Source organism: Condylostylus longicornis, unplaced genomic scaffold (genome assembly GCF_029603195.1).
Source record: "Condylostylus longicornis isolate FDR11 unplaced genomic scaffold, ASM2960319v2 ptg000006l, whole genome shotgun sequence".
Taxonomy (NCBI): domain Eukaryota; kingdom Metazoa; phylum Arthropoda; class Insecta; order Diptera; family Dolichopodidae; genus Condylostylus; species Condylostylus longicornis.
The window spans coordinates 4,720,451-4,747,663 of NW_026577975.1; the positions used below are offsets into that span (position 1 = coordinate 4,720,451).

The 27,213-nt window shown below is 22.0% G+C and overlaps 1 protein-coding gene across 2 annotated transcripts in view; it reads left to right on the forward strand.

The window, feature by feature from the left end:
- The first annotated feature begins 15,864 nt into the window (after positions 1 to 15,864).
- Positions 15,865 to 27,213, forward strand: part of LOC129617433 (putative mediator of RNA polymerase II transcription subunit 26) — a 36,932-nt gene continuing 25,583 nt past the window's right edge. For both annotated transcript variants that reach the window (XM_055532664.1, XM_055532668.1), the window contains exon 1: positions 15,865 to 16,230. The gene's annotated coding sequence lies outside the window, so the exon portion shown is untranslated. The remainder of the gene's footprint in view (positions 16,231 to 27,213) is intronic.

A 27,213-nucleotide genomic window follows, 5' to 3' on the forward strand; every position in this document is an offset into this window, starting at 1 on the left:
TACAAGAAGAAATGTAATTTTAATATTATTATATAATAGGAAATGTAATAATAATATTTTATTAATGCAGAATTCAGTTTATAAATGCCAATTGCTGGAACGTATTAAATGTCAGTCTAAATTGAATGAAGTACCGATGTCAGTCTAAATTGAAAAATAATCAATATATAATTAATAAGTAATAAGGACTATACATTACACTTTCAATTTTAATATTAAATTCAGAATATTAATTCACTTAATATTTTTCAAATATTGCCCTCGGATCTTATTTATTTTATATAATTTTTGAATTATATAATATTATATCAAAATGCATATAATATTATATAATTCAAAAAATTCAAAAATTACATTGATACGGTATTAATACACAATTCAGCTTATAAGTTGTAATTGCTGAATCGTGTAGCGATACAATATTATTGCAATTTTGAAGCCAAGGTTTGCAATCTAATTAACTCAAAAATTTTTATTTTTAAAATATAAACAGTTTGTTGTTATATGAAATTAATATCTATTATACGGATATTACACTAATATTTATTAATAACTACGTTCTACATTAATATTATAAAATTAATTAAATTCCCGAATTTTTTTAATATCTTTAATTGATTCAATATGAAAACATTTTGACATTGAAATCTTCTTTAAGCAATTTAAACGGTTGTTCTATCATTTTATAACTATAACCATTAAAATTATAATTTAAATATTAATTTTTAAATGTAAATAATTCCGTTTTATATTTATACCTAAATTTATGTAATTCTTTATTGAATATTTACAGAATAAATTAACGATATCTCAAATATAATTAAAAAAAATTTTTTAATCAAATATTTACTTTAATAACAATAAGAATTTTTACTAATTTTTTCTTTTCTATATTGTAATTGAAAGCAATTCTATATAATTCTTATTTATGTATAATAGAAGAATTATTAGAATTTTTTTAAAAAAATTAATTTGTACTTGATCTTGAACTCAATGTACTTGATTGATATGTAAATTCCATGTAAACAGTAATTATTATATTGTACATATTTAAAATAACTACAAAAGCGAGTAACTGATTACTAGAGTAATCGATAAATTCAATTATTTTTGGGTTATACATTATGACTATTATAAGTTTAGCACATTTATATATAAAATTCGCTGAATAAATAGTGAAATATTATTCTTAAAATATAAAATATCAAAAATACCCTAAAAAGAGTTCAAAAATGCAGTTATACTGTTTTGCTACACAATTCAAAAACCGAATTGTTTATTAATGTCGAGTTTTAGGGCAAAGATATTCTAATTCTAATAAGCAAATTCTAAAATTTTAAGTCTTATTGCAGTAATTATCATAAAGTACCAAGTTTATTACACTTGCTTGTATTTTGCTTTTATTATACTTATATATGTATGCAATAAAAATCTTTTTGTTATCAAAACTATAAATATTTTTTTTTCTTTTGCTTAATAAAAAGACTGATAAACTAATTTGCCCTAGAATATTAATTGTTTTTATTGTATACATGTGCAGCTATCAAAATAGTCAAAATAGTGTCAAAGAGAAAAAGATTGCGCATATTCTAATAGACTTTCGTATTATAAGTACTTACTAATATACATAAAATAATAATTTAAATATAAAATGAATTAATAATAAAAAAAATTCAAGCAATTGCATAATATATAAAAAAAATTTATTTATTTTTATATTTATATTTTGTTTCAAATTATATAACAATACTATCTACTTATTTATATTTTTTATAGTTTATTAACATAACGGTATAACGGAGCAAAATTTGTATATGGAAAGTAGTCAAATAGAATATTTTTAATTCTCGATTATTTTTATTAAATTATGCTCCAGGTCTGTTACAAATTAAACTGTAAATGACTATAAAATTACTGTATATGTCAAGTTTTTTAATCCTACTCTCTCTTCGTTTTAAAAATTCAATTTGGTAACACTGAAAATATGCACATAATTGCGTATACACTAAATTTTAACAATATTATTTATAAAGTTATAACAGCTATTCTATATAAGATCAAAGGGCTAACAAAATTTTGAGCCATATTTTATTGTTTCATTAAAATTTTTGCAAATTTTAAAAAAAAATAAACAAATTCTATCACGTATTATTTGAAGGAAATAGAGTTGACATATTGCACAAGAAATTAAAATTTATAAGAAATATTAAAATTTCAATTTTACTCCCTAAAAATTTATGTTATACGATTGTTATAGTAATATTCTTCATATTAGAACCGGTTTCTGAAATTTATTCTTCATTTAATTACGAGTTAACTGCATGTATTTGGAAAATTTATTCAATTCATTTTGGAGGAAATTAATGAAATTTAATTTGATGATATCACATATTTATAATTATAGCACAGTTTATGTTAATTAATATTATATTAGAAACTCTAATTTTCAATTCATTGCCATATTTATATTATTGAAAACACAAGTTTTTTTCATTTAATTTTTAAATATTTCATTTATTAATTAATAAAATGAATGAAGTACAATATATATATTTTACGTATTATACAAGAATTCTTCAATATCAATTATTTTCAGTTTTCAATTTCAATTGTTTTTAATTTTTATAAATGCAAAATGTTTTTTTAATTAATTTTAATGAAAATGCTTCTTTATTAAACATACAAAAATAAATATGTATTTTAAATTGGAAAAAATTGAAAATAAATTGATGAATGATGATGAATGAATAATTATAAAATTATATTGAATTTTTTATTAGTATTTTTTGTTTATTAATAAAAAAAAGTTAATAATTTCCAGTTTACATTAATATTAATCTATATGGTCATGTTTAAGATATTTAAATTAAAATATTGTTTATAAGATTCTTTTAAAATAATTATCAATTGAAAAGCTGGTATGAAGTAGAAAGTTTGCTAATTTAATTTAGAAGTGAATTTTAGAAAAGAAGATTGATTACGCAGCCAATTTCCCGACTAGAAATAGGATTGTCATACAAAATCTTAAAACTCAAGAAAAAATTATTCTAATTCCTTACTCATTAAAATTATTTCTAATTCATGAAACGAAGGATGACTTTATATTTTAAAAAAATTATTAAAATATAATGAAACAGCAAATTGAAGTTTCAGATTGCGATAAAACATAGCCATGATAGAGAAATCTTCACTGTATTTTTAGAGCTATTGTGATCTTTAAAAATGCTAAAAGAATTTTAAAAAATTTAAATTTTTCTGCCATAATCGTAATGCTCTTTGGTTGGCTTTCAGTTAAAAAATGAATTTACTAACAATGATTTTAAGCACAACAATACCACTTAATTATATATAACAGATATAATTATTAAATTATATATAACAGATATAATTATGTAACATTCAATTGTATAAACAAACATAATTGAATATTTCAAAAATTTTTTAATTATAATTTTTAAAATTTTACTGTACTCTCCAATAATCTAGTCCAGTAAAATAAGTATTCAGTATATTAAAAATAGTAAATTCAATTTAAAATTAATTTTCCAATTATATATTTAATATTGCATATATTATGTACAAATATCTCAGTATACTACTCGTATATAATTATATATTATGCAGCACCTATTTGGAGTATATTGAATTTTATTATCGCAAATATAACATTGAACAAATCTAATAAACGCGCATATGTTTCTATTTATACTTAATTGTTTTAAAAAAAAAAAAATTTAATTAAATATCAAATTTTATGGTATAAATTGCAATAAAATACAAAGCGTGTCATGTACATATACTGTACGTATATTAGTCAACTCAAGTCAATATAGTTATTAAAAATAGTCAATGAAATTAATAAATGGTTGAAAATAAGAAAATTGAAAAAGAAAAACACTATTTGTTATAAAACATGCATTGTCATTGTTTAATTTTTTTTTTTTGGAAAATTTCACAAGAATTAGTTTTTCTTTAATATTACTTTAGGTACCTATGTAGATAAAACGTGTTTTAACTTTTTTACATACATACGATTTAGCAATAAGAAAAGTAATGGGATATTGCCAATAAAAGTGAAACAAATGGGATATAACTCACAACGTAGTTCTACATATAGTTGTATAGTTAATATAATGACAGTTTATTGTCATTTTTGGGTATACATAATATACGTACGTATACGTTTAAATATGACAAAATGGAAATTATATATGTATAACCAACTATTGTAATAAGTGCTATGAACCAAGTACATATATACAGCAAATTTAATAAGTACAGAGTATTGTTAGCTTCAAAATTGTAGTAAACTATATTGTTATACAATTCAGCAATTATACAATTTATATGCTGAATTAAGAGAATGACGAATTTTTAATTTACACTTAAGCTACCAAAAAATATTGCAAGAATTTTTTAAGTTGTAAAATTTTTGTAAAGACCAAGGAATATAACAAAAAATTGAATTCCAAATCACTCTAAATCACAATTAAATTAAAGGAATTCAAAATTTTACTTCTATTTTTTTTTTTTAAATTGATCATCAATCAACATAAATTTTCACATGCATATACATTTATGTGTATGTATTTCTTAAATTTACTTGCAAAGCAATTCATCCACCTGTTCACTGTCCCATTTTTATATTTTTATTAAATATGTATTATATTTGCTAACTACCTTCATACCTATCTATACAATGTATAATATATACATTATATAAATTAAATTATATTATAATGTATTTATATATAAAGTATAGCATGTACATACGATTCAAGAAAAACGTGTTAATTTATCAAAAATAAACTAAGTATGTGAAAAATAAGCTTTGGTTTGATTTGAATTTTTCTTTTTTTTTTTTTTATACCTAATAACTTTCACTTTCATAATTCCGTTATTACAACAACACCAATAATTTTAAAGTGAATCACCACTTCTACAATAATTGCAATTTCTTATGAAAATATCATAGGTAACTCTTTTCACAATTACTACAGATTTCCATTAGTTATACAAAAATATATTTCGTACTTCAAAATTTTAGTATATAATTCAGCAACTAGAAACATTTGTACAGTTATTATACAGAGATTTTAAAGTCAAGGTAAATAATTCAAATTAAAATAATTAATTAAAACGGGCATCTTATGTATAATATTTAATACGAAATATTTTCAGAAATCGACATCGTATAAGAAAGTATTCCATGACTTTAAAACTATAAAAAATACTGAATCACTACAAAATTCAGCAATTGGTAGTTATAAGTTGAATACTGAAATGTAATGCTACAGTATGTATTTCTGTAATTTTAATGTCAAACAGACTAAACGTTCAAACTAAACAGAAATATAACGTATTTTGAACCAATTATAACAGTTTAATTAGCACCACGCAACACTTCCTTTACAATGACGTCTTTTTAATAATAAATGCATAATATATGCAAAATAACGCGATATACGATACAATCACCACATCGTCATCGTCAAATAATAACAATCACCAACGTAAGCATACATACGTACCTACACAACAAAAACTGATCCATTATCAAATTATATAATCATTGTACACACGTACATACATACATTTAAAAGTTTATGTAATTAACCGCGATAAACTCTCTATAATCACCTTTTATTCTTGGAACATCTTACGAAATCATAAACAAAGAAAACAAGAAAATAAATAAAATTTTAAATATACAATATACAAACAGAAAATAACCGTTATATAAAATAATGAAAATACAAAAAAAAAAAAAATCATGAATAAATCAGAAAAAATATTTTGTAATTTTACTGAAAACTTCACTATTTTATAAAGTAATCAAGGAAATTAACACAATAAAAGTCTACACGAAATGGCTATAAAGGTAAGGTATAATGTGCAATTGTAAATTTTTATATACTAACACATATGTACCTACTTTTATATCCAATTTATATAAGAGATGAAGGAAAAATGTAAGCTAAATTTTTATCATCCAATTTTTGCAATACTCGTATTACAAAGATATACAAATTGTATAAAAGATTTACTTGCTTACATTCAATGTACATAACCTACCCAAAATAAATACGGTACACAAGAGTTATGGTCTGTTTACTATCAAGGAAGTTGAATTAAATTTTTCAGTATAACTATGGGTATACATACATATGTATGTATATGTATATGAGTGTTGATCATGTGAAATTTTTGTATTTATTATTGTAAGTAAATAGAGAAAAATTAAAAGAAATTTAAAAAATTTTCGCATGATTTTTCAATTAAAACAAATTTTTCAATTAAAATTTTGATTAATTCTTAAGTTTACGAAAGTAATAATAAATTAATATGCTGTTCGATACTAACGTCAATCAATTGAAGCATTCAAATTATGTGTGTAGTCATTTAATTGAACCGGTACATATTCACTGCATGCACACCCTACATGTTATATTGAAAAACTGTTAAAAAACCAGGAAAATAATTATCAAATTTTATAAGATTTTGACAGTTCACATACTAGATTAGATGAACGAGAAAAATTATTATTAAAAATTTTTGAATTACATATTTAAATAAAATTTTTTTATATCAGTGCTAATTATAATTTAGAAATAAAAAATTTAAGAAGTGAAAGGTGCTATGTACATTTTTCTAAAATTCTGGGTTTTACATAAAATGTAATATATTCAGCAATACATAAATTATTATTGTGTATATAATATAATATATAGTGATATACAAAAGACAATTTTCATAATTACACAATAGAACCACCTTTTTTTGAGTGGCGCTACTTTCCATTAAAAATTTAATGCTCCCGAAATTTGCTTTCTACATAACACTATAAATTATGACACAATGGATATTAATATGTAAGTTTTCATTTAGCAATAAATGTTGGGTAAAAATCTAAGCAAACCTACAACAAGTCACTTTAATTTATTCCAGAATATCGCTGAATATACAATGGATTTCTTTGCTCTCTCAAATTTTACTGTCTGGCATTTACCAATTTTTGTATTTCCACAAACAGTTTACATTGTGTAAACACTTTAGTAAGAAAATATAACAATGTTCTAAAATTCAAGTAAACATTTCAAATATTTTTTTATATTACGGATAAGTACATAATGTTTTAGTATTATGTATCATATAGGTACATACTTGTCTACATAAATAAATGTAAAATAATATTAAATTATATTTAAAATAATTCTAAGATCAAGTTCTTATTTGAGGTGAGATGAGTTCAATGGCCTTTCAATGTCATTATAAATCTAACCAAATGTCATACATATGAACATACATATATACATATATATACTCATATGTGTGATTAAATAAAAAATTGTGATTTTTGTTATTTTTTTTTTCATTTCGAATTTCATTGACATTTTTGCTAAAATTTTGCTACTAGTGTACTTTTATACACTATTATAAAAATTTTGTTTACTAAAATTTTCTGTTTTTTTTTTAGTTTTGTATACAATTATATTAAAAATTTCAACTAGGTCAAAAGTTAAAGTTTAAGAAATAGGTAAAATAGCATTTAGTATACACTTAGTTGATTGTGGAGTTACAAAAGAAAAAAGCTTTTTAAATAAAATAAAATATTGTTGTAATTTAATATGCTTACATACATACATACGTACATACACAAATTTCGTTATCATTTAATTAATATAAAGTTAAAATTAAAGTATGTATATAAAAGACAGAAACAAAGCATAATATGCCGAAAAATAAAAAAAAAAGTAAACAAAACCCTTGGAAAAAGCATTTTTTTTTTATAAATTGAATTTGGCCTTGAGAAACTTTAAATTTAGCCAAAAAGTGTTTGCTTGTCTGTTTGTTTTTTGTTTTGATTGTTGGTTGTTTTTGGCTGATTTTAAAAAGTTTACTTTTACATCACTTTTTTACAGAAATTTTAATATTGGTTACATACAAACATATTTAGTAGTATAAAATTAATTTAGTATGCAATAAATTAATTGATTTTCGTTTTGGAACTCAATAAAATTATAGTTTAATTATGATAAAGAAAAGGGGTACAAAAAAATTGAGGTTATCTATGTATGTATGTATATGCTCGATAAGTACCTACCTATGCCCGAATTTTATAAAAATTTCCTGTTTATTACGTAATTGACTTTTGAAAAACACGTTTTTCTTCTTTCCGTGTTTATTGACTGTGTTTGCAAGACAATTTATGTATCAATGGTTGACATGCAATTTATTCCCCTTCCCTTGGTTGTCAACTAATTTTTAAGTAAATTGTCGTGGTATAAACATAGGCATTTTTGGTTTTTGTTTACTTTATTAAAAATTGTGCATATATTTAACAAAAATATCAAATAAATATGAGAAACATTTGAATTAGAATAAAAAATAGAATTTATAAAAAGTAAGGAATTATAAAATTTATTAAATTTACTTAAATATAAAAATTTGGTTTTGATAATTTTGGTAAAACATGAGAAGCTTCTGTTAAACTGTAGTAATTATAAGTGCGTATATTAAAATTGTAACAAGAAATTAAAACCTAAATTTTAAACATGCTTAAATTTTGCTACAAAATTGCAGGATTCCAGCGTAGAATTGCCACTTTAAAAATGCCACTCTCACAACAATTCAGACAAACAAAATTTAATGAGTTTAAATTTAAAATAGAATCTTGCAAATATTTCAATAGACTTTTAAATTAAGTCACAATTAAACATTTGAATTTTGAACAACCTTAATTTTTTCATTTTCCTAATTTAGACACCTTTAATAATTAATATTTTAATGGCACATAATTTAAATAAAACAAATTAATTAAAATCTATAAAAAGAAAATTGACTAAAACCCCTCAAGGTTAAATTATACTCAAGCTTTTGGTGTTTAACACCAGCAAGGTTTCATATTCTGCATATTACGAAATAATTCGCTAGCCACATACATATAAGTATGTACTTGTAATTTTAATTGTATAACATTATAACGTTGTATATACATATTTTATTAACTCAAATTATACCTTTGCTGTTTATGAATAATTATAATGATTATATGAACTTACTCTATATTTTATTTATTTATACTACATTGTCATTAGCCAAAGTAAATAAGATTTCATGATTTCTAAAAATTTACGATAAAAAAAATATTCACATAATTACTTAAGCATTACTATTCTTTTTAAAATTTTAATTTCTTAAGCACACATCTAATATTATGGATGTTATATCCATAATATATGAAAGTGAATATATATACATAGTGATATACATAATGTAAATTAATATATTATTTACTTTTCTTATTTATACTTAAACTATTATTGTAAAAACAAATAATAAATTCATTGGAACATAAGAATTATAATAATCAAGTTTCTGTTATACAAATTAATATTAGAAAAAGTATAACGTATTTAAATTATTTTCTATATACAAAATCAATTTTATTTCCTATTTAAGTTGAAAATATTTTAAAATTCTAATTTTTTTAAATTTTTTATATTTTATTTGAAATTTAAAGTAGAATGCGTTAAAAAGACGTTTTTGCGGCTAATAACATATAAGAATATTTGCTTTAGTATATTAAATTGTATATCATTAATTCAAAATACATATATACAAACTTAAAGGGCATATTATGGTAGGGATATATTATGGTAGATAAAAGTACATTGTTTTCAAGCCTTATTGAAACTACATATAATAATATAGGCTTCTTACTCTTTCAAATTAAATAATGTAAGTACTGTTATACTGTAATAATTTAATGTTATACAGCATTAACGAAATACAAGAATAATAATAATGAATTTACTACAAAAAAAAAATCTATTATACTACACAATTCAGCTTAAAATTATTATTTATTAAATTGTTTAGTGATAAAGAACTAGTGTAACTCCAATGCCAGAACAGAATACTTAAAAATACTAGTATACAACAATATACTATTCAGTATTTTTTTGAAAATATTTATCTAATTCACTATCCCAAATAGAATAGAGGAAATCAGCTTGAACAGAGAGTGTTATACATATTTTACTTTTAATTATTAGAAAACGTTAAATATTTTAATGTAGGTAGGTACCTAAATTAAAATAAAATTTACGATATTAAAAATCACAAAACTACATCACTACAATGTATTCAGAAAATTAAAATATTAAAAGAAATGAACTAAAAAACAAAAAAAAATCGATTAGATAACACACATCCATAATTTTTATAAAAGAAAATATTTTTTAATATTAAAAATAAAAAAATATTAATAATAACTAAAAGAAAATATGAAAATGTTGTATAAATCACTGATTCATAAAATAAAAAAACACTCGTACAGCATGCGTAAAAAAAACACGATTTTTTTCTTACTCCCTTTTTCTTATTTTTTTTTCTTTTAATTTTGTATTACTTAACAGACTGATTTTCTTCTTTTCTTTTAAATTTTTTTTTTCTTTTAATATAAAATTCAACAACAATTTAAATTTCATTTGATTTTTGTTTTTATATTTTACTTTTATTCATACCAATTTTTTAAAAAAAATAAAAACACCAAGAATGAATGCAAAACTAAACGTAAATCGAACCGACCTCGACAGCTGAACTGATCGCAATGGTTTGTTTTTAAAAGAAAAATTTTGAAAAAATAAAAAATAGCATTTACGACAATTTATAGATACTCGTATGTATGTGTGTATGTATGTATATTCAAATTATATATATATGTACCAGCAATAGATATATGTGAATTATAATGCATTTGTGAATTTTGTCTTTAAAATATAATAGATGATAACTAAATATCATTTTACGACATTTTACCAGTTCTTAAACTATTAAGTATTAAATCTAGATTTATGTGTGTGTTAATGTAATATGTACGAATACGTATCGTAATTCGTATAGGTTAATCTATAAAGCGAATATTAACATAAGCGAAAAAAAAGTATGTATGTATACCTAGTAAACAAAATATATAAATGTATACCTGCGAGTGGGATTTCAATTGCCTTGTCAATTAAGGGGTATAATTTACGTATATTTTAATAATTAAAAAATGAATCAATTTATTGCTTATTTTAAGGTTTAAGTTGGTTCAGTAAAAAAAGTAAAATTATATTAATTATATTAATTAAATAATTAATAATCTTTCAAATTATCAGCTGTTAAACAAAATGATTTTCTCAAAATTATTCAAAATTATCTATTCAAAATTAAGTACATAATTGATCGTAACGCGTTATAATGAAAGACGTTCAAGAGAGGAACGTGACGGCACAAAATTGAGAGAAATGTATGTCATGCTATTATTTCTCTCTCAATATTTTTTTTATTGGTTGAAATAATACCATATGTTGCAAAATTTAAATAATGTCAAACATTTAATAGCGGCAGAATAATTTGAAAATTTTTTTTTAATTCGACATCATAGAAATCCGGATATACAGGATCAGCTGGACAAATCGAATTGTTCTTTCATTCTCAGAAAAAATATTCACAAGATAAGTAGCTCCTTTTATGTCCATTTTTGTTACTGGTTATATATCCAAGTTCCAAACTTACTTATTTGAAAAACTCAAAGAGGAGCGCAAAACAACATGGTAACATTTAGCATTGCTAAACTACAAGCGAATTACAGAACACCAATTGAAAAGAAAAAAAGTCATTCTGTAAGATATCTATACAATGTACATAAATTATCTATATTCTTAGATATCTACAAGAAAATGAAAAATACTAATTAATTTTTTTAATAATTAAAAAAAGAAAATAATAAAAATGATATATTCGCGAATAACTTGGTGGTAACAATGTGATATACGTTTATAGATAGTATATTTAGGATTCTAAAGAAATAGTAAATGTTTGATAAAGTAATTTATGTATATAAACACACAATTATATATAATTATTTACACATGCATGCAATCTCAACTCGAATTTTGACAATAAATTTAAATATATAACAATATCTGACAATATCTGTTATATATAGTTAGTGTATATATAAGATAAAAACTGATACCGTCTTAATTTTATTGTTTTTGGTAAGATTTTTAAATAAATTTTTATCATAAGTGCCTTTAATTTAATTTTTTTTTTCTTAGAACTTATCAGGCAAAAAAGGGTATATATGCAAGACTTCATTGATACGAGTATATATAAATTATTATCAAAATATTGTTACTGTGATTTCATTTATTCTATACCTGTAAATAAAAATAGAAAATACCTTCTATAATCAATCACCTTTTTTTCAAATGATTCATATCACAATATGCCATACGAGTATAATAAATTTATTAACATGTTTTCACAAATTGAAGAAAAATTTTATTGTTTCTTATCATTTCCTCTAAATTATAAATTTGCAAATCATGGTCGAACTTAATATGTAAGTAAGGGCGCGTACATACTTACATACATATTCTATGTAATTATAAAGTACGTTCACCTATAGTAATTTAATATCCTTATAATGGTACTAAATATGACTATATAGTTTATAAAATTGATAACAATTATTGTGTTAGTAATTCGTTTGTCTACAGCAGAACTATCTTAAGTCAAAGGTAGGATTATTTAAATTCTCAAAAGATACCTTTTAACCATATAACACACTTGTATTAATTATAAGTGACAATCTTTTGATCAATGTATGTATAAAATATTATGTTGACATAGGATTATTACCCGTGTATAATGATTTTATGGTCGAACTACTGCGAGATAAGGGTATACACTGCGAGATATACACTATTGACTATACGTTTAGCGAGCAACTGACATAAGATATTGTTTAAAAATTCTGTAGAATTTTTTTTAGTGAAATGGACTTAGGATAGTTCTGCTCTAAACAGGCGATTTGACTATGTATTTGTATATTTATGATATACATATATGTATGTACAGAAATATATGCTAAATAAAAATCTTACTCAAGTTATAGGTACTTAATTATAATTTATTAGTCACTTTTTATAATCATTATATTTTTTTCTTTTATTCTATGTTTTTTGTTTTTTTAAGTATAGTTCATTACATACTTAAAATTAAGACATCCGACAATCATTTTCCAAAATTTTAATACGAGTAATCTAATCTTATCGTATATTTTTAGCATAGAGCAATAATTTCAAGTATTTATTGTATTCAATTTTAAAATACTCATACCTGTATTAATGAAAATTTATATTATAAAATTATAATTATATTTTGTGTGCACTAGAATTCTATTTTAGTGATTAGAATAAATTAATTGGAAAAATTGTGGATTTTGTGATTTTGGCTTCAAAACGTATACACTTATATAGGTACCCCCAAAAAATTTAAAAACTTAATGTTATCGACCATAGCTACTGACTTAAAAATTTCAAAATAAGAGCAGTTATTATGCAGACACGTACTTATAAACTTTATAATTATATTTATTATTTATATTTCTGTTGAAGTGAGTAAACCATTGAGCAGAAATCGATTTTAATATTAATGTAAAATATGTACATTTATATTTCTAGTAGGATTAATGCAACAAATTCCATAATCAACCATCACAATGGCGTAAAACTCAAACAAAAGTTTTGATGGAAGATTAATAACATAAAAATAAAAATTTGTAGTATTTACGAAACATAAAAATTTTGAAATTTTTGTTTTTTAAATTAAAATTTATTTAAAAATCAAATTTTTTTTACTGTCATTGTCAACAAAAAATTAAAATTCAACTGAAAAAATTATAAAATTATTGTGAATATGTAAATTTAAAATTGTATACAATAGATGTCACTTTCAAATTAAAATAGAAAAATATAATATAAGTAATTTGTCTAAATGATACAGATGTCTCTTCAAACAACAGATTCTCATAATCTTGTATTTGATAGGCTTCTTGTATAGCTACTATTTATAAGAAAATTGTAAGCTCGATAAACATATTAAATAATATAAAATTTTTTGTGTTAAGGAAGAGTGTCATATAAGTTTGACAAAAAATAATTTGCACTGGTAATTTAATAATTCATATTATATATTCGAATAGCGTTTACTTAAGATTTCTGTGTTAGTAATTTTCAAGAACCCAAATTTAATTTGGCAAATACTAAGAATATTTTGACACCTACTGCATTTTAATGTATCATTTACATATGAAGGAAAATTTGACGATTAAATTTGACAACCGTGATAATGGATAAGAAATTTTGTTAAAACATGAAATTTTATTTGATCAAGTTGCTATCAGTTGTTTTCCTTTCTAATATCGACCCGATGTATATTTATGCATATGTCAAAGTGTGAGTGTTTTATTTCTAAAAAAAGAAGACAAAAGTAAATTATTTAAAATAAATTTTTGCTTTTTCTTTTTCATACACATTTTTATAATCTTTAGATTTAATATCCCATAAGAATTATTTTCTTTTGAATGATGTAATAAATTGAATTAATAAATATTTTTTTTGAGGCATTTAAACACTAAACTTTGTTGACTACTTACCATTTTGTTTTTCATATCTGTCAAAAAAGTTTGATAAGAATAGGACAAGATATTATTTTTTTCGATTTGGTTTGATTTAATTGCACCAAATTATCATCAAATTTTAATCCAATCAAATAAAATCGTCAAAATTTGCTTAATGTGTAAACGTTACATAGGAACTAATTTAACTATGTAACTAGAAAAGTCAATTTGTTTTGATATTTATGATATTGTGTTCCCACTATGCGTTAGTTAAATTGTTTTTCAGAAAAGGAAATTGAAAATGAAAGGTTTACAAAATAATAAATAATTACCTAAAAAGTTTAAATTCTTTTACTGTATCAATATTTTTCAAATAAAATGGAATTTTTCATTCAATCAATAATAAATGAATTTATATACGGAAAATTTAATATTGTTTAAAACTAAAATGACAAATCATTGTCAACCCATCAAATAAATTTCATATTTCATATTTATACATAAAATGTCAAATGAAAATTTCTACAAAACGGAAACATTACTATTAAAAAATTATAATTGAAAAAGGAAATGGCAACACATTGTAAAAAAAAAAAAACTTTCTATAATTTAGAAATGGCAACATTTTTATTATTTAAATGAAAAATATATGAAATAGATAGTATGTTTATAATATTATGTATGTAAAAGAGATGAATATAATAATGGCGTTTTTTTTTAATAAACCTTTTGTTTGAGGCCGGGCCTATTATAAAGAAAAAAAAAATGTAGTAATTTGTGAAGAATAATTTATTAAAAATTTATAAATTTATTTAAATTCATTTAATTAATATTTAATAAATAATTTGTGCAAATAATTTTATAGAAAAATAATAAAATTAAATGTGAAAAATTGAATGTACAAAATTTACGTGTATATCGAAAATGTGTGTGTTTGTAGAAGAACTTGGACAAGAAATATATTAAAATTTTTTTTTTTTTATTTTTTATTTATGATTTTTTATTATTTTTGTTTTTTATTTTTTTTTTTTTAATATTAAAGTGGGACATCACAATACGTCACACCATACCAACTTATAATATTATTTTTTTTTTCTACATATTTGCTTTTTCGACCAAAGTTAATGAAAAAAAAAAGTTTTTTTTTTAATAAAATTTCAATAAAATTTAAAAAAGAAAGAAAAATAGAAAATAAGTTTTTGAAATATTTTATACTTTTAAAAATATGATTATTTTAATATTAAATTTCTTAAATAGAAAAAAAATCGAAAGAAAATCATTTAAGATCTAAGAAAATAAATTTAAAGAAACACAGAGTGTGTGTGCTATAAACATTTTTTATTTTTTAAAATTTAAAAATTATATGGAAGAAAAATTTTACTATAGCAATACAAAAAAGAAAAAAATTATAAAGAGGCACTTAAGAATATAAAAAAAAATGCTTTAAAAATTCAAAATGTTGTTTGTGAAATTGTACTACTGGTGTTTATTAAATTTTAAATATTTCTACTTATAGAATTTCATATTTTCGTTTTTAAAAAAAATTATTAAGTTTAATAAAAAAAATAAAAGCAAAAAAGAAAAAAAAAATTTTTTTTGTTAGGTTATGTTGAGTTTTTTTTTTTTGTCCTCCTTGCAATTTTAATTTTTATTTAAAAAAAAGGATATCATATATTTTATATTGGATTAAAGAGAAGAATATTAATAATTAAAAGACAACAAAAAAAAAAAATAGAGAGAATACGGAAAATAATTACAAATAATTAAATCAGGTGAGTTTTTTTTTGAATATGTAAAAAATAATTTACAAAATGTATAAAATTTTGTCCGCAAGGGGGAATTAAAAATTAGTAGATAAAATTGCGAGCGAACAAAATTCAATATTAAAATAGTCGACAGTCAGTCAAGAGAAGTCATTATTGTAAAATTATCTGTTTATAACTAAACAAAAATATTAAAATTAACAAAATAATATTAAAAATGAGTGGCTGACTGACGGTCTGATCAAAAAAAGAAAAATAAAAACAAAAAAAAAAAAATAGAAAATAATTTTCTTTTCTCTTTTTTTTTATTTTTCCTTCTTTTTTTTGATTATTTTTCTTTTTTTTTTCCTTGCTGCTTCTCAGCGCGCGCTTCAAAATTTTTTTTTGTTATATTTGCTAATATTTTTGTTATATTTCTTATCTTTTAATGTCAAATAAAAACTCTTGTTTTGACATTTAAATAATGGAAAAAAATTTTTAATTTTTTTTCAAAAATTAAAATGATTTTTTCTTTCATTTCAATTACTTTTTTCAATAAATTTTTAATTACTTGCATATATACATTGATATCTAACATATATACTTATATTGTTTTTTTTTTTTTTATATATGAATTGAAAAATCATACATTGCAAATGGCTGAAATTTTTTTTTTTTTAAAAAGAATCCAAAGAAAATTTTTTATATATGGTACAATAAAAAAAAAAAAATAATTTACCACTACATTCAGAAAATGTACATATATAGTTTAATGTATTTGTTCTATATGGTGAAAATAAAAAAAAAAATAATATATGTATATACAGTGTGATTGGCAATATGTTTCTATTGTTGCCGTGCATCAAAAAAAAAAAACCGTATACTCGTATTATGAGTGTTATACAAATAAAGCATTTTTAATTTTTTTATTTTGAAAACAAAAAAAAATTTTTATTATTTAATTTTACAAAGAAAGCGTTTGCTTTTTAATTAATTACTTGTAGTATTTTGCTAGTATATAATTAAGGTTAAAAATTACATACTAGAAATTACTATACCAACCTGCTTATTAGATAATAAAAAAAAAAAAATAGGGAGGTTATGTGTTGATATACAAAGTATAGCTACATATATGCATGTGTGTATGTATGTAATTGACATTAATAAATTGGTATCATAATATACAAGGTACATGTACAGCATAAATTCTCTCTCTGATCTAATATGTTAATATTTTTTTTTTAATTTTTAAAATTATGTATATGCATAAATATTAAATATTTATTAACTAAAGTACTGTATGTTTCAATTTAATTTTGTTTTAAATGTGAGGAAAGCAATAAATTGAAGAGATAAAATTAAAAAAATATTTGGTAATTATTTCTAAAAGCATTCGACCTCCGAAATCTATGTGCCCATATTACTTTAATTCTAACTTGAAATTAAATAATGTGAAAAGTTTTTAAAAAATTAATATATAAGTATAGGTATACATATTTCTTTAAATTTCATTCATTATTATTTTATTAATACTAAATTAATATAGTATTATAATTATAATTATTTACTTACACCAAAATTCTCTAAATAAATAAAACTATAATTTTAAGGAGATTTAAAAACATTGGTTTCTGTTTGTGCTGCAATCTGTGACGGAACAGTTTCACTTCTCAATTAGAACGGAAAACCTTAACATTATAAATTGCTAAATAGGTACTTACAATTTCAGGGGCCAACAAATTCATTCTTGAATATTTATTTTCTTTTGTTTAATAAAAAAAGGGCCTTTTTAATATAGAAGTGAATTCGATTAAAGTACAAGCAGCCTCTATTTAGTGTATTAATTTTCTTTGAAAAAATTTACCACCCACCCCGCATAATACATACATATGACATACATTAGTAAATCGTTTCATAAATTTTTTTAACTGAAAAATCTTTCCTAATTATATTGGTAATGGTATAATACGTTTAATCGTTATTTAAATTCAATTTTAAATACACTTACTTCGTTGATATAGTGGTTCGACGGTGATATTGTGAATTTGACTTGACTTTGGCTGACAAACATTATTTGTTATTTTTATTGACATTTTCAATCTTTCAACCCCAGTATATGCAGTCGATTTTCATGGCAAGGTAACAATTTTTTCGGATCAAATTGTTTTAAAAATTTTAAGTCAAGTATCGTTTAAATGAGTTCAAAATTCCCTTGTAAATCTTCAAGCTGCATATAAATCGAAAAATCTGATTAACGCTCAAAATAAATATAGACGTGTATGTATATAATTTTATCCACCCTCATAATTTCATCAAATTAATTACGCACTTCCACACTAAAAAAAATAACTGATAATAATGTACATAGTACTTAAATAATGTATGTACATATATGTATTTGGTATACATATCTACGTACATATATTATCTTCGTTTTTCTCATGTGAGCTAGTTTTCAAATTAAATAATATTTTTTTATTGAAACCCTTATTAATATAAATGTATTATTAGAAATATTAATGCAGATCTGTGGCGCAATGCTTGTTTACATTTTTACCTACCTTAATTATGTAAAATAAAATGTGCATATATAAAATACAGATACACACATACATACATTCATCCGTATGTTGAGTATTTTAATTGTAAAATTACATAATATTTCGTAATGATATCCTATGGTCCTTTCAATTAATATACCACCCTATCGAATCAAAAACCGATTTATTAAATTTATTATACAGATGTTAAATAAATATGAAATAAACGCACACAAAATAATAACAAAAATTTCACCTTTTAATCAATACTTACCTGTACACAAAAAATATAGACAATTTTTTTCTACTTACATCTACAGATATGTATCTGTATACTAAAATGTATGCGTACGTCTACGTACTTCCATAAGTTCACAACAGAAAATTTATTCCGTTATTCAATGTAAGAAAAACAAACATTTTTTCTTTTAAAATCATCATTTTAAAATGAATGAAGGACATGAGATTTTTTTTTTGTTTTTTGTTTTTCTACTTTAATTTTTCATTTCTTATAATTTTTTCTTGTTACTTCTATTCTTACTTTATTCATCCAACCAAATACCGGGGAATTCCTTTTGAAGTCTCTTAGAAAGTTTAAAAATCTAAAATTATAATAATAAAAATAAGTGAAATCAAAACAAAAATAATAATAATAAATGATAGTAATAATAATAAAAACAAAAACAAAAATAGTTAAGGATATACAAACATATACATACATATATATATTTACTACGTACTGCATATACATATATACACGAATATCACTATTTAAATAGGTACATAACATTGTTAAATAATAAAAAGCGCGGCAAAAATAAAGTAAATGAAGAAAATGTTAAAATAGTAGTAGAAATGAAATTATAATAAAAAAGAAAATCAAAAAAAAAAAAAAATTGAACACTGGTGTGTAAGTAATCGTACTGATGGTGGAGAAAAATAATTTCAAACTTGGCGCTTGTAAATTTTAGATTATGCATTACGTATAAACTTAATGAATAAATTATTAAGGCCAGGTATAATGATTCTCAAAATTTTGAAGAAAGCAATCATTCTATGCCCGCTTGCAATTCTATTATGATTATCCACCGACCAGGAATTTAATAAGATTGACCAATCGAACACACAACAAAGTAAAATATATCCATAAATATTCATGACTCATCAATTTGATGGACAGACCGTACCGTAATAGATGGTTAGTACCGTAAATTGTTTACGTTAGTACCGTGAATTATTTACGTTAGTGTCCCTGAATTGTGTACGTTAGGAAATTAAGAGGCATTCAAAAAATTAATTAAGAAGAATATGAATATATAATATTATTTATTCTATATCCATTGCCAACTTATTACGATAAGAAATTATACTTTCAACTATTCAAAATTTCTTAAGCTGATAATGAAAAATTAATTGATAAACACACAGTCATTATTGTACGCAATCATATTATTTAAGCACATTGTTGCTAAACATTTTTGTATACATATAAATAACTTTTTATGTCATATTATCTTTTATATATATACATATAAATATATTATTATCTACACATACGCACAGATAAACACAAACAAATCACAAACAGCGCCACGCATATCATAACATATTTTGTATTGTTTCATGCTTTAAAATTTAAATCCAACACAATATAGCGATTTTCTTTGTAAAATAACATAAAAATTAGTGTTGCCATAGTAGTATTTTGATTATGTTTGCTAGTTTGTTTTGTTGTTTCTTTCGAGGAAAGTTTTCCTGATAATGGGATCTTTGTATACATATTTGAACTGTTATACTTAATATACGATTGTCCTTAAACATTTATTTAAGAGTTATTCTTAAGGAAACCGCTATTTATAATAATCGAGCATTCGAAGAATGTTCTTCAATTATTGAACCTAGGCTTTATTATTGCAGGTAACCTTATTTAGAAAATTAGCTGTTAAAAAATTTTAACTTTATTACAACTCTAATGCAAATAAAAATATTTTTCACCACATTTTTTTAAAAAAAAATTTGGTAATACTGTTGAAAAAATTATATCTTTTCCATAATACCACTACATAAATATTAAATTTGTTCAACATTTTTATATCCCATTCAATTTCAATATACATACCAACATATAAATGAATGATTGAAAACCTTCAGTAAAAGACAAAAAAAACAAGCAATTTCATTTGAATTTGTTTTTTTTTTCGTAACAAAATTATATATCTATCCCTTTTACACTTATTATATTAATAAATATATTCGACACTTTATTGCTCGTAAAATATTTTAATGCTTTTCTTTTCTTTCATTCGTGGTATGTGGCGTGAAAGAGGTAGAATATTTGCTGTTGTAAATATATGTGTTTATTATTTAATGTACAATGTCCATACATATTTAATTTAAGTGAATATTTAAGAATTATAAAAATACGGGCATTATATTTGCTTACAATGTGTATAGATGAATGGTTATTAAAACATAATTATTCATGTTATACACATTGTATATCAACTATTTTTATTTTATTATAAAAATTAAAATTTTCTTGCCACATTTAGAATTATTGAAATTATTTTAGTATAACGATATACAGTATGTCATAGTGTAGGTGTGTACTTCCATACATCTGAATATGAATATTTCATATTTTTAAAATATTTTTTATTCCATATTTATGGATGTAAATATACATACATTCATAAACATATTTAAGTATAAATTGTACTTATATACACACATATTTTGTATAAACTTTTAAAAATACTTATAAAATATAGGTATTATTGTTCATTAATCAAATTGTTCTACATTACATAAACCAAATTTATAATAAATTTTGGATTTATTTCACATAGAAGGAGCTACAAACATTAGTAAGTAAGTATGTAAGAATGTAGGGGTACCACAGTCTAGTTAAAAACTTGAAAATATTAAAATTTCCAAAAATTTTATTTTTATTTATATCTACATATATGTTATATGTATTTATGTTATTTATATCTACTGTTATATGTATATACATACATGCATACAAATTTTAAACAGATACATACAAAAATAGTAAATCAAATTAATTTTTTGAATATACTTACTAATTATCTGTTTAATAATTTCTTAACATAAACCTACCTGTGCGTAAAATTATTAATAAGCCGTATTTCAATAGAAATATGTATGTATGTATTACTAACTCTTCTTGCGAAAAGAAGAACCCTTCTATATAGGTATATGTATATAATTGTATATAAGATATACAATTATATACATATACCTATCGTATGTATGCAATTGGTTAACCGATTCCAAAACATGAAACAGTAGAGTTTCTAAATAAAAATGTGATTTATTCATAGTGACGTCATATACGTAGTATTATGATGATGTGATAAACTTTTGTTGGAGGTAAAAGAACGAGATATATGTATACTTGAAGACTATTTTTTAAAACGAATAAGTATCGCATAACCTATTTATTTAATCAAGGTCAATTGAAAATCAAATGAAATTTTAAAAAAAATTGTCCTTTCCTTAAGTATTTAAATATTGAAATAAAATAAAATTTTCATTACATAGGTACCGTTATTCAGATATAACAGTAAGAAATGTTCATACTTTTTCCGGTTTCGTTAGTTTCGAATACTAAACTGGAATTATTCTAAAAAATTTGCTAAGTAAATTGAAGTTTTCCATTGGATTGGATTTAAATAATGTTTGAATGTTAGGTACAAAATTGAATATTTAATGGAAAATACTGTATTTTCTTCGGATTTATTGTCAGATTATTTAAAATTAAAATGGCGACAATTAATCTTTTGCGTTAGTTTTGAAAATAATTACTTATAATTTTTATATTTAATTGTTAAACTTTGTCGTATATGCCAGCTAATAAGAAAATTTTACCATAGAATTTAATCTTAAATTTTTTTGTATGTAAACAGTCCCTAAATTTCAAAGGGGTTAACTATAATTTTAACGATAATCGAGCTTTTCGAATTTCGGATAACATCATTAAATTTGATATATTTTCAACTGTGATTAATCTTATAGTTAGAATTTGATATTGATGACAGTACACACAAGAGTTAATTTTATAATTTGTTAATGAAAAAAAGTGTCAGAATGCAAATGTAAGTTAATCACTTTGTTCACTTGCCGCTTCATTACTTGCACATATTTTTTATTAATCTTTGTTCGATTTTAACTTACACCGACTGTATACTTTGATAATATAAGTAAAGTGTAGATATGCATGTTAAAATTATTATAAATTTTCTAACATACTTAATAATAATTTTTGTTATACTTAATGGTTAAAAAAAAATTATTTATTTATATTATTAATTTTTTTTAGTACTAAACTATATTTAAATATTCATAATATTTTATTATACACAGAAAAAAAACAACGATTTAATCTAAAAATAGATTCAGTTTTCATGTACATATATAATATGTATATAATATGAAAATATAGGAAAATAGATGAAAAATCTTTTTATACTTAATATTTAATGTTATATTTTTAAATTTGTTATAAAAAATAATACAAAAAAAAAAAAAAGAAAATGAGAAAAATTCTTTTTTAAAATTTACAACTTATTTATATACAAGTGCTTTAGCATTATAATATATACACTTGCTTACAACCGTAATTGTTATATTTACAAAATATACATACATATGTACATACATGCTTGTATACAAAATTCACCTTATGGTATAAAATTTTTTTTCTACCTATGCAAATATACATTTAAATATATAAAAAAAATATAAGAAAAACATGCAATCATCATCGCGAACTCATAAATTTCAGAGTATGCGTACAAAAGGAAATATGACATTCAAAATTATTATGTACTCACATACATACATACGTATGTGCTTAAGTATATTTTTTTTTTATATAGTTCCATATTACTTATTAGTGTATAATAATATGTGTTGTATGCCAGTATAATATCATAAAATTCATGGGTATTCCATTAACTAATTGTCTTAACTATAAGTTATAATATATCATATCTTTTACTAATAGATTATAATTATTATTATGTATAATAATTATTATTATGAATTTTTATTCTATCATTATTCTGCAGGCGACAAAGGTAGTATATACAGTGAAATCAATGTGGTAACGAGCAGCTTTGAATTTATATATATGTATGTTTTTATCTTTTTACCAATGAGGTGGTAGTAAATTTTTCTTTCATAATTTCTGTACCTTAAAATTCTTTCATATGTATGTTCTGTACCTTCATACTGTTTTATGATCTCTTACTCAGTTTTAATTTTTGTTATCGTGCTTAAAACGCTTGTGGATAAGTTGTGCTTGAGAGAGATGTAATAATTGATTAATTAACACCAATTCGATTGTTGAAAATATCAGCTTGTAATTTAGAGGTTATGTACTCACCTTAAGTATTTATGTTCGAAAATGTAATTTGAAATTTTTTTTAGCAGAGGAAATTGTTTTTTTTATACCCTTGCGAATTCCTTCTGTTACGGCAATAAAATTTGCAATATTTTTGGTGTTCGTAATGTAGAGATCCCTCTGCATTGTTTGAATATGATAATTGATCACTATAGGTAAATGTTTAAATAAAATTTGCATTTTTTTTTTTATTATTTTGAACTACTTGTGGTCACTTACCCTTTAATCTTATTTATTTAATTACGTGTGGTAGCCATTTATTATTTTAAAATTAAATTAAAATTAAAATAATTAATACGGTATTACAAATTACAACTGTATTTTTAGGTTCAATCCAATGTATGTGAATGTTTGTAGATGTATAAATATATTAAAGTTGTATGTATTTAAATTTGAATTCGATAAAGTATTAATGAAAAAATTTTTAAGCAATTATGGTATGTATGCTAGTGTTGCGATAGTGTTGCCATAAATTAAGTTTTTTTTTTGAAAAAAATATTTTGTTTATTCGTATAAAATTGTCATTTTCTTATTATAGTTTCAATTTTTTCAATTGCGTAAGTTTTGAAAGTACAAGGTATCTTATTCAATTTTCGGTCTCTTTTCATTACGCCGTTCTCTGTGCTTATATGTACATATTTTAATTTTTATTCTGGAATTTATTCAGTATGGCAATATTTTAGTCGAAATTTGGTTTTTTTGTTGAATAGGAAGCCGAAAACTTTAAAACCACAATGTGAAATTCAGATTGAAAGTCAGAAAGTATAAATTAAATTTAATTTTAATTTTATTATACCATTTTATGCATAATATTTGACGTATTTGTATAATGATAATTTGTAATATTGTGGTATGCGTTTCATGTACATATCTGTATTTGTATGTGTAAAATAAACCACAAATTTTGTTTAAATAAATTACATAAATTTTGGATTATTCTGCTTTGATTATGTTTTTTACACGTTTTGTTTTTGGTTTTTTTTAATGTTCCCCGGAATAAAACAAAGGCAACGTATCGGATTTTTTTATGCTGTTCCGAAAAACAAAAGAACAAATAAATAAAAACATTATCCCATTTTGTTTTTGTAAATGTTTGAATGTGTACACAATAAATTTTTATTTTTCTTTGCTTTCATTTGACTTTTCTTTTTCTAATAAGTAAAACAAAGTAAAAATATTTACACGATTTTTGACTTTATAAAAAAAAAACATTGTCCACTTTTATGTTGCTATTTGGTGTGTATTCAACATAATACATACACACATGATTATACACATATATTTTTATGCTTGCACTCAATTTATGCTGGTATATACAAACATACATTTAATATTCTTTTACATTTTGTATTGGAAAAAATATCAAATTGGAGGATATTTTTATTAGGATTGTCAGCAGTTTCGAAATTAATGATATTGAAACTGAAAAAAAAAAATAGGAAATTTTTGTGAAATTAATGAAAATATTAAAATCAGTTTAAGAAATATCTTATGACTGCGGAAAATTTATAAAGAAAAAATTAATTTTGTAGTTATACTTATACTATATTAAAAATTTGTCTGTGTAGTTAGCCTTTTATATTGGAAATGATAAATTAACATAAAAGCAATGGTTTTTAAAGAAAGGTGCAGATTTTCATAAGTGAAAACATTTTTTACAAATTGATATACAAAATATATTATGCAATTACATACTTATACATTTCAATTAATATTATATTGATAGATATAGTATTTTATTAATATCAGTTCTAAAATTATTGCATAGTTTAAGGATAAGAACAAAATTAAAAGAAAGCATAATTGATAGAATTACATGGTTAATTCACGTTTAATTGGAATGTTGCAAAATATTTTAGTAAATTCTCTGTTATAAAAAAATTTACAGTATTGCTTATTAACTTTTATAGAAAATTTTATAATGTTTAAATATTTATTTGTAATGAAATTATAATTTTTGGAAATTAAAATTTTATTAATTTTGAGCAAGTGATAGCCGGAGAAAGTAAAAAAAAAATATTTTCAAACAAAAATGAATTATAAATTTATTAATGGCTAACTGATTTTCGCTTAAACATTCTTATAACTAAACGGTAATAAAGATAACAATTAATTTCAACGGCCATCTTACCGTTAGAATATTCAGTTATAATATTTCGCAGTACAAGCGATTGTTATTTTGCTTAATTTAAATAAATTTTTCCTAAAAATTAATTAACCACTCTTTTTTAACAAAAAATAGATGAAACCTGAAATTCTGGCGAATTGTATATTAAAATTTGTTTTATACCAAGAACAATTAATTTGTATTTTATGCAATCAGGAATAATTCATGGAACAATTTTTTAATTGTTTAATAATTTTATTAAAAAATTAATAATTTTATTAGCAAAAATTATTTTCTAAATTAATATAAAAATTCCTGCTTCTGCTTTTCGTATTCTTTGTAATGCTTTTCCCCACTTTGGTGTAGTGTTGGTATCCTCAATTTAAATAAATGTATTAATCTTTAAAAACAGCATTTTTTTCAGGCACATTTTAAATGTGTTTATATACTCATTAAAAAGTTGCTAACAACAAATAAATACAAAATTACAATATGTTTTAATTATATATATTATAATAAATAATACATACTTACATACACTGTATTAAAGTAATAAAGTATAAAAGTACACAATTATAATAAAACCAAATAAATATTAAGTATGAGGAAAGAATAATGCTATTTCCATTCCAAATTGCAGATAATTGTATCAATTTATGTACAATGTAAAATTATTGTAAAACAAAAAAAGGTGAAAAGGAAAAAAATACATTGAAAAAAACAAAAACTATATTTTTGACTTCTTTCACTTATTGGAATCCATAAAATTTTCGTATTTGTATGATTTAGATAGCGTTTAAGTTTTTCTCTGATGGTGGGGCAGGCAGTTTGTTTAAAAATTTATGAAAGTACTTATATAAAAGTATATAAATGCATAAACATAAATAGGTACATGTTTGTATCCCAACAAGTATGTAACTAAAATGTTTGCGTAT